This window comes from Lytechinus variegatus, chromosome 13 (assembly GCF_018143015.1).
Source record: "Lytechinus variegatus isolate NC3 chromosome 13, Lvar_3.0, whole genome shotgun sequence".
In the NCBI taxonomy this organism is placed as follows: Eukaryota; Metazoa; Echinodermata; class Echinoidea; order Temnopleuroida; family Toxopneustidae; genus Lytechinus; species Lytechinus variegatus.
Genome location: NC_054752.1, coordinates 5,436,918 through 5,451,068, shown reverse-complemented (window position 1 = coordinate 5,451,068; position 14,151 = coordinate 5,436,918). Strand labels below are relative to the sequence as shown.

At 36.6% G+C, this 14,151-nt stretch overlaps 1 pseudogene; it reads left to right on the top strand.

Annotated features, from left to right (window-relative positions):
• Positions 1 to 663: 663 nt before the first annotated feature.
• On the top strand, positions 664 to 9,275 carry LOC121426838 (annotated as a pseudogene).
• Positions 9,276 to 14,151: the final 4,876 nt, after the last annotated feature.

The window sequence follows — 14,151 nt, the reverse complement described above, 5'->3', positions numbered from 1 at the left end:
CCTCGGGTGGGTCTTGGAATGTTAAGTGTTTATTCCACCTGTTACTAGAACCTGGGACCTACAACAAAAGAACCCGCAAGAGCTGAATACATTGTAGCCCTTTCTATTTAAAGTAATTAAATACATTGGTTTTCATTACACAACTCAATCGATAATATTGCCATCACAAGACCAAGATAAGTAATTTATCATTAACTTTTTTATTTAGATTATCTACTCTATTTAAACACAACTTTCAGGGTTACACCATTAAACATTTTTTCTGTTAACATTTTCTATGTTAAATAAACAAATTTTAGAATTTGGCTTAAGTGCGAGAAAAAAATTGCTTGCATGCATGCATGCATGGCGGGCATGGTGGTGAGGGTTCTGCTAAAGAAAATCGTCACAAATATTTCATACATTTCTTTACTGATAAACAAGTACCATGCATGTTGTAAACTAGTTTCATTTCATTATTATTATATTCATGAAGTGCAGCAGTGTCTTTCGTTTATTTCTTTGTTCATGGCATTCCTTTTTCAATATGTGTTTTCAAGTATATCGATATAGTTTTGGGTGTACAGTGACTCCACACATTCTCTCGGTAGCTCTCTCTCTCTCTCTTGTTTAACTTATATGATATTTTTCCAAATGCGTCTCGCCCTCAATCCTACTTTTTTATGCCCTTTCTTTACAGCCCCCAACCTTGAAACCCTTTAAATTCTTTTCACGATGGCGTCTAAACTCAGCTCAGATGAAGATGGCGCTGTTTGTGAAGAAGCCGACTGCGAATCGATTACTGACGTCACGTTCTATGTGAAGGAGAAGAAGAAACTCTGTCATGACTGCGCCTTGAAAAAAGAATGCATCGGAATAGCACGAAGAGGTGTACCTAATCTCTTCTGTGAGAAACACGAGAAAATCATGGATATGTACTGTAAGACGCATGGGGAAGTCTTATGTCTTTCTTGCGCTATGATAGATCATCATGAAAAACCTTGTGTACGGCAGGACATAGAGGACGCACTACGGGAAAACAAAGCAAAGCTCAGCAACCTTCAAAAAGCAGTGATGGACAAATTGGAGCTATTACGAGTTTATGGAATTGAGATTCACCAGGTTAAACAAGTCCTGGACGAACATTTGAAAACTATTCAGAATGACGTTGAGGAGATCGAAAGAGGAGATCGAAAGAGACAGAGCCAAGGAAAAAGAAGATGCTGATTTAATCGACAAGGAGGTTGATGGGGAAAATGAACAACATCAAGAGGAGATTCGAAAGCTCCAGGATAAAATTGACCAGAACAACGCGAAGAGAGAGGAGCGACATAATGAAAATCGTTTAAACGCAAAGAGACGAAAACCGATAATTGATAAACAGCGCATTCTTCAGAATGACATTCAGAACATCGCCCAAGAGATCAAGAGAAAGATTGAAGAGTTTGAGAAATCATGGCAAGACGACACCAAATCAGCAGAGAAAGCAAAAGAGACACTGGACAGAATTCTTGAAGACGATAAAAATATTGTCATAGATGGACATCGTGTGCATGCATCAGTGAGTGAGGAACTAAAGAAGCAACTGAATGAGGGTGAGGTGAAAGAAATAAATCGTGTTGTATCAGGTGTGAGGTTTGTGAAGGGTGTTGGGAGAGAGAAGTATGATGGAAGAATTGATGGGTATGATGAAGAGTGGAATCTCATTGATACAATCAATGTCACGGATAAAATCACATTCCCTTGCATTGTTGGATGTATAGATGAAGATAAGGTGATGATCACAGATTTTACTATTGGTGGAACACATACCTACATGTTAGATTTGAACAGTAAAACCACACAGAGAGTGATCAACGGGAGTGATACATCATTTATAATCACATGTGCAGTACTGAATGATGGCAAGGTAGTATGTGGTAGATACATCAAAGGTTGTACAGGAGACAGTCTACCTGGGTGCATCAGTGTATACGACAGACAGTGGAATCATATCAATGACGTCACAATACCAAGAAACACGACGCGTACTGATGCAGGGGTGTGCGTTGCAATCGATCAGGATGGGATGATCATCGCTGCTGAAGGGAGTCAGTCTATGACAACGAACGTAGAGGGCAGCAACACACAAGCGTGTTGCTCTAAGGAAGGTCAACTCGATACGCGCATGCAACTGAGCTGCGCGCATATTTCATTGTTCATGACAACGAAATCAAATGCCGATCAAATACAACAACAAATTAGTAGTGATCAAGAAACGAATATGAAAGAATATGACTACAACGATATCAAAGATAACATTAAAAAATATGTTGAGGGATATACATAAATATGAAAACATACTTTGATATTTAAAACTTTACAAATGCAAGTTTCAGGAAACTAAAATCATTACCAAATCGGTGATTGTTGTTATCAGCGATTTCACCAGACGGCTGAATTAGGTGATTTGCGCCGAGACGATTTTGTGACCACTCGCAAAGCATTTCGGGATTGAATATGTCCCCCTTATTTTCTATGGGCTCTTCGCTGAACCCATCATCATTCTATGCTTAAGCTACATTATGCTCCGTCGTCTGCTTAGATTTCAACCCCCTAGTCTAGCACTGGTACTTGTTCTGCTAGGCGTCGATCAGCATTTATCTGCAGTCCATATAGGCCGTGACTCATTTATTTATTTATTTATTAGAGCAGGCAGCAATGCCAATGGGTATTAAAAAAATAATTCTCGTATCTATCAGTAGTATGTTATCATTTCTTTTCACCATTGTCCCCAAAACTTATAAATTTAGAAATAAATTCCAATCAGTAATAAGTGAAGTCCACATCTAACCTAGATCTTGATCATGTTGATCGATAGACCAAAAGCTTCAGTCTCTGTATTTTGGTTGCTCTGCTGAACTGCGCTGGCTCACTCACCGATGGAGATTATAGTAAAATGTCAGAAATTGTTGAATAAATCCCCAGAAACGACGGTTATTCCTGTCTAGTTGATCGATAGACCCAAGTCTAAAGATCTAACTTTATTTGTCTAACTAGACAAATGCTCTGACCAGTCTCGATCTGTTTGTTGAAGATATTGTTCCACACTGGATATCTAAGTAGATCTAGAATATATATAGATCTAGCACGACTTGTTGGTATGAGATAGTCTATACAACAATAAAAAAATACTAAAATAATAATAAACTCAAAACAGATGAATTCCACATTGTCTTTATAGTATAGGACGCCTAAATCTAGACCATTTGAGGGTTGGTCCATGCAAGCTAAGTTTGGTTCAATTAAGGCCAGCCTGCATGGGCTAGCCGCTAGGAGGTTATTATTTTTTAGTCCGTACGTTAAATGCCTACAGGGTAAAATCTAGATCTAGAACTAGAAGATTTAATGCATTAAATCCGTAAGGTATGGAAGCTTAAAAGTGCCACCGAGATGTTGAGATAATTATCTCGGGAAGTCGACATCTTGATAGCAAAAGATAAGATGACGAGATCCTGGATCTCATCATGTCAACATCTTAAGAAGAGATGTTGAGATGACAAGATCATCTCATCATCTCATCATCTTTTCTACAAGATGTCAACATGATGAGATCCGGGATCTTGTCATCTCAACATCTCTTCTAAAGGATGTTGACATGATGAGATCCGGGATCTTGTCATCTCATCATCTGTTCTAAAAGATGTTGACATGATGAGATCCAGGATCTTGTCATATCATCATCTCTTCTAAAAGATGTCGACATGATGAGATCCAGGATCTCGTCATCTCAACATCTCTTCTAAAAGATGTTGACATGATGAGATCCAGGATCTCGTCATCTCAACATCTCTTCTAAAAGATGTTGACATGATGAGATCCAGGATCTCGTCATCTCATCATCTCTTCTAAAAGATGTCAACATGATGAGATCCAGGATCTCGTCATCTTATATTTTGCTATCAAGATGTCGACTTCCCGAGATAATTATCTCAACATCTCGGTGGCACTTTTAAGCTTCCATAGTAAGGCCTTACCGTTAGGCATGAAATCTTTAAAATTCAGTTAGAAAATGCATAAAAATAAAATCACGACGAGCTTAGTCACTTTGCTCTTTCACTTTCGAAATTTCTCCAAAAAAAATACGCGTTCTGCCAGCCAAGCCCAGGCCATGCAGGCCCAGGAAAATTTACCAATTCTTGCAATATGGCAAACAAATTATGTAAAAGTCTTTGATTGCACAGAATCAATGGTCAAATTAAGATATGGATGCTGTCTATCAAATCTACTTTCTGCCCAAAATCATAAATTAAGATGGTGTAAAATCTATCTAGCTCCCATTTCTTCTAGTCTAGGCCTAGATCTAAGTATAACTAAGGTTAAGTCTAACGCAAAACGATGATGGCACTCTGCAAACGATGTAACATTGCAATCAATTTCCCAGAATTGGCTGATTTTTCTTAGAAATTATTGAAGAAAACCAGGGAAAATGTGAATAGGTGGCCGTTTATTCAAGCTTTAATTTGGCTTTGGAAGTTTGGTTGCTCAATGATTATCGACCTTCGACGCGACGCAGCGCCTGGCTGTGCAGCTCAGCCAATGCAATGCATCCGATGCATGGGGTTTTTTTTGCCGTCCATAGTCTCGGACTCGAAGTTGAAATTTATACCCGGATTTCGGGGTTTCGGCGCCTTGTATTAAGATTTACAGACTTAAAAGTCAAATGCAAATTAAAATTTGAAATCTGACCTTGAACAATCATCGTTGATAAACTTCAGCCCTGAAGCAATTGCACTTCAAATCAGACCAGGCAAATTAGACGTCATTGTGTATGTTGCTAGAAGATCTATGACGAGTCGACTGAAGCCCCAGCGCATCATCAACGTTACTAGTAGCTACGCGACCGGGCCAGACTCGGCGCACCCAGGCCAGAAAAATGACCTCGATTATTACGGTGGTTGTCTATGCATTTATTAGTGGTGCAGCGAAATTCAGCAGAGGAAAATAAGAGATAAGAGGTATCCTCGTCATAGACTTAATATTCCAAAATGAGAAAAAATGTCAATATCATGATTATTTAAGCTAAATAATTACTTTAAAATAAAAGTAATATTTTTAATATTTTTACCTAGAATAACCGACCTAATGATTGTTCATTAAAAATATTTAAAATTAACAAATGAAAAAAAATCAACTCGACAAATTTCCGAAAAGTCCCCCTTATTTTTTAGAGTGGTCACAAAATTCGAGCGGAGTTGACCTTCCTTAGAGCAACACGCTTGTGTGTTGCTGCCCTCTACGTTCGTTGATAGCAACAGAACAATGCCTGCGTACACATGCCCATTGCGTATCTGGCCATTGCAACGCAGATGATGTGCTTGCGCCCATGTTACTTTGAAGAAAAAATAAAATAAACTTAAAAGAGGGTAGAGGCTATTTTATCTCTGCGACGTTGATTTCATCAGTATTTCTAGGTGAATTAACCCCAAATGGTGACATGAAAATGAAGAAAAATTATATACTTATTGAGAATAACTCCTTAACGTTGTTCCTGTACAATCAGAGAGTATTTCATAAGACTTTTCTTTACTAATATTGTCTTTGAAATGATGTTTGAAAAGATGCGATATAGACTTCGAAAAAAATGAGAGTATTGTCCTTTTTGTTAAAAAGAAATCTCCGTAAAGACGCGCAAGCGTATAGTGCAAGCGTATTTGAAGTCAATAAATTGACGCAATCTGGCCCCTTTGCCACACCTCCTGGCGGAATGGATTTTAATTGGTTAGTGATATGAGAGAGCTATAAAAGCGCGTTTCTAATTGGATATTGATTAAAAAATAGGTGTGTCTTACAGAGATAAAATGAAGATAAAATGGTTCTCAGAATACCAATTTGGAGAGATTTTAAGGGTATTTTATCTCACTGATTTTAACGGAGATAAAATATTTTATTTCATCTGAGATAAAATGGATCTCAGAATACAACCCCAGGGGCGGTATGCTGAAAGCTCAATTAGCGGTCAATTAGCGCTCAATTAGCATTTTGGTATTCTGAAAAGTCACTTAAGTGCCCTTTCCTTATTTGGCAGGGTTGCGTGGCGCGCACTTGCAATAGTACGCGTTTTGACCGCGCGAAGACTTAATTGAGTAGCAACGAACGTAGAGGGCAGCAACACACAAGCGTGTTGCTCTAAGGAAGGTCAACTCGATACGCGCATGCAACTGAGCTGCGCGTATATTTTATTGTTCATGACAACGAAATCAAATGCCGATCCAATACAACAACAAATTAGTAGTGATCAAGAAACGAATATGAAAGAATATGACTACAACGATATCAAAGATAACATTAAAAAATATGTTGAGGGATATACATAAATATGAAAACATACTTTGATATTTAAAACTTTACAAATGCAAGTTTCAGGAAACTAAAATCATTACCAAATCGGTGATTGTTGTTATCAGCGATTTCACCAGACGGCTGAATTAGGTGATTTGCGCCGAGACGATTTTGTGACCACTCGCAAAGCATTTCGGGATTGAATATGTCCCCCTTATTTTCTCTGGGCTCTTCGCTGAACCCATCATCATACTATCATCTATGCTTAAGCTACATTATGCTCCGTCGTCTGCTTAGATTTCAACCCCCTGGTCTAGCACTGGTACTTGTTCTGCTAGGCGTCGATCAGCATTTATCTGCAGTCCATATATAGGCCGTGACTCATTTATTTATTTATTAGAGCAGGCAGCAATGCCAATGGGTATTAAAAAATAATTCACGTATCTATCAGTAGTATGTTATCATTTCTTTTCACCATTTTCCCCAAAACTTATGAATTTAGAAATACATTCCAATCAGTAATAAGTGAAGTCTACATCTAACATAGATCTTGATCATGTTGATCGATAGACCAAAAGCTTCAGTCTCTGTATTTTGGTTGCTCTGCTGAACTGCGCTGGCTCACTCACCGATGGAGATTAAAGTAAAATGTCAGAAATTGTTGAATAAATCCCCAGAAACGATGGTTATTCCTGTCTAGTTGATCGATAGACCCAAGTCTAAAGATCTAGAAAACTTTATTTGTCTAACTAGACTGTAGACAAATGCTTTGACCAGTCTCGATCTGTTTGTTGAAGATGTTGTTCCACACTGGATATCTAAGTAGATCTAGAATAGATCTAGCACGTCTTGTTGGTATGAGTTGGTATGAGTCTATGCAACAATAAAAAAATACTAAAATAATAATCGACTCAAAACAGACGAATTCCACATTGTCTTTATAGTATAGGACGCCTAAATCTAGACCATTTGAGGGTTGGTCCATGCAAGCTAAGTTTGGTTCAATTAAGGCCAGTCTGCATGGGCTAGCCGCTAGGAGGTTATGATTTTTTAGTCCGTTAAATGCCTACATACAGGGTAAAGTCTAGATCTAGAACTAGAAGATTATATGGTTGACAAGTTACCGTTAGGCATTAGCGTTAGGCATGAAATCTTTAAAATTCAGTCAGAAAATGCATAAAAATAAAATCACGACGAGCTCAGTCACTTTGCTCTTTCACTTTCGAAATTTATCCAAAAAAAAAAACGTGTTCTGCCAGCCAAGCCCAGGCCATGCAGGCCCATGAAAATTTACCAATTGCAATATGGCAAACAAATTATGTAAAAGTATTTAAACATTGATTGCACAGAATCAATGGTCAAATTAAGATATGGATGCTGTCTATCAAGTCTACTTTCTACCCAAAATCAGAAATTAAGATGGTCTAATCTATCTAGCCCCCATTTCTAGTCTAGGCCTAGCCTAGATCTATATTATAATTAACTAAGGTTTCTAACGCAAAACGAATGTCGATGATGGCACTCTGCAAACGATGTAACATTGCAATCAATTTCCCTCAATTGGCTGATTTTCTTAGAAATTATTGAAGAAAACCAGGGAAAATGTGAATAGGTGGCCGTTTATTCAAGCTTTAATTTGGCTTTGGAAGTTTGGTTGCTCAATGATTATCGACCTTCGACGCGACGCAGCGCCTGCATGGCTGTGCAGCTCAGCTGCAGCGCAGCGCGCAGCCAATGCAATGCATCCGATGCATGGGTTTTTTTCGCCGTCCATAGTCTCGGACTCGAAGTTGAAATTAGACCCGGATTTCGGGGATGCAGCTTCTTCTATTAAGATTTATAGACTTAAAAGTCAAATGCAATTTAAAATTTGAAATCTGACCTTGAACAATCATCGTTGATAAACATCAGCCCTGAAGCAATTGCACTTCAAATCAGACCAGGCAAATTAGATGTCATTGTCTATGTTGCTAGAAGATCTATGACGAGTCGACTGAAGCCCCAGCGCATCATCAACGTCACTAGTTAGCTACGCGACCGGCCCAGACTCGGCGCACCCAGGCCAGAAAAATGACCTCGATTATTACGGTGGTTGTCTCTGCATTTATTAGTGGTGCAGCGAAATTCAGCAGAGGAAAATAAGAGATAAGAGGGATCCTCGTCATAGACTTAATATTCCAAAATGAGAAAAAATGTCAAAATCATGATTATTTAAGCTAAATAATTTCTTTGAAATTAAAATTAATATTTTTAATATTTCTACCCAGAATAACCGATCTAATAATTGTTCATTAAAAAATATTTGAAATTAACAAATGAAAAAAAATCAACTCGACAAATTTCCGAAAAGTCCCCCTTATTTTTTAGAGTGGTCACAAAATTCGAGCGGAGTTGACCTTCCTTAGAGCAACACGCTTGTGTGTTGCTGCCCTCTACGTTCGTTGGTCTATGATATACGTCATCATCCAGCTAATGATAAGATTATCAATACCATCACGTGTAAAGAGAAAATAGTAATGCGCGATGTGCTGTCATCAGGTCACATCATCACTCTTCCCCATAAAATAGATCGCAGAGCGCTCATCATTGACAGAGAGGGAGATCATAGGGAAATCCCCCACAGTGATGTCATCTTTAATGTGTGTGTTGATCGTATGACAGACGATCTCTATGTCGTGTCATCAGATGATGAGTACAAGACGTGTGTGATTGATCAGGTGATGAGTGAGGGTGATATGAAGAAGAGAAGAGTAGCATCATTCCCTTTATCACTAGACTGGGGATAGATTCAATTTTCTTATCGGATCTCGAGTGATGATGACGTCATCAGGGAATATGATTGCTAGTGATGGAGATAATGTTCTCATATTCAAAAAGCGATTCATCCTCTAGATCCATGACATGATAATACTGAACAAACAAATGATATTGGGAATGTTGCTTTTTATTACCATTATATGCTTTCAAATTGAAAAGAAAAAGATGAAAACGCATTGTAATCCATGGTTTGATTGTGGGTAAGCTTCATAGTCATATTGAAAACCTATCAGGGTTATACTCTTTTATTGTACACGTTGTCTCAGAATATCTTATACCAGACTACGCCGTCGCTTTGTTGGCGTGAGTAAACATTAATATTAAGTGTGTCTGCATAGCAGCTTTTTATTACTATACCCGTGTATATTTCATTTGAGTTCAGTTCCATATGTAAAACTAAACAGTTAAAATGTTCCTCATTTATGCCATCATGCCGGTTAAAAAAATCATCCTTTTAATAGTCCATCGCGTGTTTTATAGCTACCACGGTCTTATCCTGCTAATGAAACAGTAGTTGTTACTCTAAATAAATGTTCAGTGGTATCTTGATTCAGTAATGAAAATTGAAATTACACGAAGCGCTATACTCCTTTACATTAAAATTGTGTACTTTTGACTCCTTTGAAAGTGCGTTATATTAGACCATATTTTCTCATAATAATGTTGCGATTTGGATCGTGCTCACGTTTGCTGTATCTCTATGCGCTTTACATCTAAGCATAATAATTGCTTGCTTGTTTGTATATTTTCACTTCCAACATCAGATCAACGTAAACAAACAAATTGTTCTGATGTGGCTACATACGAAACGGCCCCTGGAATGATCTCAAAGCATGACATGATTTTAATTACCTGGATTTACCTAGAGAGGGGGCTGTTACGATGATTACGATACATTTTGGTAAACAGGTAAATTGCACTTTGTGCTCTTGCAAAAAAAAATAGGGGGCCTACATTTTACATAACATATAAGCAGTAATGTATAATTTCACAATTGGGAATTGGTAACCAAAATGTACAATTATAGTGTTTATTTACCAAACGGGATCTGCTGTGATCAGAATGCGCATTTGATGGTGATTTATTACATTTTGGTCATGTATAGCTCTGTTTTTTTGTTTTTGGGGGCCATTACACGAAAATGTTTTGCTTATTGCTTTTTGATCTAATTACTATATGAATATGTGTTTCTGCAAAAGTTAAACATGATTTTTTTACTTTATTTTGAATATCCATTTGTATCAAATTTAAATTGCTTTTAATGAACAGTTGCATATTGATATTTTTTAAAACGTTCCATTCAAGTAGGCCTACGTCAATGACTGTTTTGCTTGCTGGAATGTTTATTAGATTTATGTTCAAAAAAAGATAACTGCAATTTGTTGGATTTCTTTCATTTTCATCTTACCGAAAATTGCTTTAATAATGCTTTGTGTAATCGAAACTGCTTTGCCTACATCTTTTCTTCTTAAGAATCTAAATGAATAGAATGCAAGAGTTTAACAAAAAATGTGTCGTTGATTCCTGGTCGGTTTTTTATCAACACATTCAGATATATAAAGATTGATTCATTCGCTTTAAACATGTTAAAAACATGATCAGTTCGATGTTTGTGCTAGGCTGATGTAAATACGTTTATTTAAATACTATATCGGGCAGTGACAGTGTTGCTGGAAATTTATGTTCAATTATTATGAATGACACGGACGGAGGAAATTGTGTATTCGCAGGCGCATTTATTATAATCACCTATAAGATTTAAAATCGGTTAGATTTCTTTCATTTTTCATGCGTACTGAAGTTATTTCTATCAATGATTTGTTTATTCAAGATTGTTGTGACTATACATCTTTTCATGTATAAAGAATGTAAATTAACTTAATTGGGAAAGACATCAAAACTTAATGGGGAATATGGGATGTTTGCCATAGTTGTTGTTTTATACACGATTTATCCATGCATCTTTTGTTGTTTTCATGTATCATATTTTACTATTAACCAACAATTATAGAAGATCATTTGTACATACTACAACTATATCATTAGAATATCTAAATCTACTGTAAAAAACATGGACACATTTTTACAGTTATGTATGATTTGGTTCTTTACACGGATAATGCTTTACTTGTACTTCTATTTAATCTAACTTGGTAGATTTAACAGGTGATTTTGCTATAATATATAGTCTAAAAATCTATCAATTGCTGCTATATTTTTTTTAAACATGGCCTATAATTGTAGATGCATTGGCTTGAAGGAGATTATTTTGCCGCAATTGTTGTATAATTTGTTTTTCGCAAATAAGATAAAAATGCAAAGAAACATAAAATGTGAGTAGATACAAAATCTATTCCGTGGCTTTCCATGAGGTTATGAAAAAACCCTGTGAGGCTGGATCGCCAAAACATGACAGTATGAAATATTGTGTATGAAATTTGAATTTTCAAATATGTATAAACCAGTAAGAAAATGATGCCGTATTTTTATACTGTGACTATGATGAATATACATGTAATCACATAGGGGTCCTGAAAAGTTTGGTTTGTAATCGATTTAATTCGTTTCATGTTTCGTACTATCAGGTGGGTGTTTCATAAAGCTGTTCGTAAGTTAAGAGCGACTTTAAGAACGACTGATGATCCTTTCTTTTGGTAAATGGTAAACATCATTGGCGATGGTGTAGCGCGTAAGAAAGGTTCACCGGTCGTTCCTAGAGTCACTCTTAACTTACCTTACATACGAACAGCTTTATGAAACGGCCCCCTGTAATGATTTTGTATTAATACTTAGGAGTATAAAATGAAAATAGGATGTTAGCGCTATAGTCTGCAAAAGGGGTTGTAAACGCTTTCTGAGATCGTCTATTGTTGTTTTTATGAATTATATTTACTATTAACCATGAGCTAGCAAAATATCTGCATATACGTTACACTAAATCATTTCATTACACATTTGTTTATATGTATTACCAAAGGAGATTTTTAAAGTAAATTTGAGATGTTAGCGATAATTAGAGTATATTTTTTTTCAAACACAAATCCAAACACCTTTTTTTGTTATTATTTTCATACAATATGATTAACCGGAAGGTAGCCGAGTTATTGATCATTAGCATGTTCTTCATGCACTTAACTTTTACATCTGTTTAATCTGCTTTCAAAAGATTTTCTAAATAAAGTTAGAATATTAGTGAAAGTTGGAAAATACGTCTTTTGAACGTATTATCCGGTGTTCTTTCTTTTTTGGCTGTTTTAAATGTATCGTTTTCATATACTTTATATTAGATAATTTTAATATCTAAATCTGTTTAAACATGTTAAAGGAAAAGTCCACCCCAACAAATAAAGTAGATTTACGTAAAATGAGAAAGAGCAAACAAGTCAATTTCGCTCAAGCTGGTAAAATGTCAAACGATAATAAAAGAGAAAAGTGGGTGAGGGATATCATTGACTCTCTCATTTGCATATCACTGAGTTATTAGTTACATGTAAGCATATGACTGTTTTCGGGAAAAACTGAGAAACTGTATGCATGTCGTACCCTTTTTTTTTATTATTTTCAATCAGAGTTTTAAAAAAATTGTTAGCGTTATGCTTGCTTGACTTTTCTATAGTGATTCAAATCATTATTTTTGGGTGGGCTTGATTTTAAAAAAGAGAAAATAATAAATACAATGAAAATGCGTGTCTATCATTGTCATGATTTGGTTTCCGCTTTAATTAAATTTCATCACTCCTCCAAGTTACCTGTAAGACTAATTATTTCAGAAGTTAATATGTGACTAATAAGAATCAGCAAAAGAGAGAATTGCAGAGAGAGGTAAAGAGAAGGGGAGAGAGACGGGGAAACAAAGACACAAGCAGTGAAAGAGACAGGAAAGGAAGGGAAACAGGGCAGGAGGGGACGAGAGGGAAAGACAGAAATATAGACATATGAAACAAAATAGAGGGGAGACGGAAGGAAGAGAGAGAGAGAGAGAGAGAGAGATGAAGAAATGGACGAATTTATCATGTTTATTCAAAGAACGAGACAGAAATAAAGTAAAAAAGGGAGAGGGGAGATGGCAAATGAACATTCAGAGACAGAGAAGGAACACCAGAGAGATAGATAGAGAGGGGGGGGGGGATTAGAGAATGTGACAAGCAGAAAGGGGAGAGAGAGACAGGAGAGGGGGTTGTAGTGAAGTTGACGTATTTTTATTCTCCGATCATCATCAAACCCTCTTGGTCTACCATCAATGTGGTCTAGTATTAGTTTGGTACAACCATCCCTTGGTCTTAAATATCATCTAGTCTAATGCCCAGATTGGGTATCGCTTTTATTAAGTCTGTTATCTGTTGTACTTACATAATGGAAATGTGATCCAGAATTAATTCATATAATGATATACCATAAATGCTGTTAGATCAAGTGGATATATAAGACGATATGGGAATGGCCAAACTCGACATTACATAAAGTGCTCAATTGGCTAAATAATAACTCAGCCCAGAATGGTTATTTATACGGACTAGTGATAACACATTGAAGAATGAAACGCCTTGTAACTTGATTATGTGCTAAAATGATAGCGAGACCCATTGCTTTTTTTCTTTCATGAATTTCGTAAACAGTAGCAGAAACCCCAAACAAGAATACATTTTGGGAAAGCAAGGTAAAACGTCATGATTCTTCATACTGTATTGTGACAAAGTCTAACCCAGGGAGGGGGGGGCACTTACATTGACGAGTGGATACCATGCGCGACCAAAAAAACACGTAAAAAGGATGTCTTTTTCACGATAGGGCACGTTACGTACGTAACGTGATAAGGGTGTCAAGAACAAAAAAATAATGAAAAAAGGGTATCTATTTCGCTAGGAAAATTACGTGTTTAGGGTCGAATTTGCGGGAAAGATAAAACAAAATTAAAATGTTTTATAAAGGATGTCCATTTTGCCCCAACACTTCGTGTTTAGAGTCCGATTTGCGCGAGGTGTAGAAGGTGGGGTCGTACTAAACCAAATAAGGTAAAGCCGACGACCGACGGAC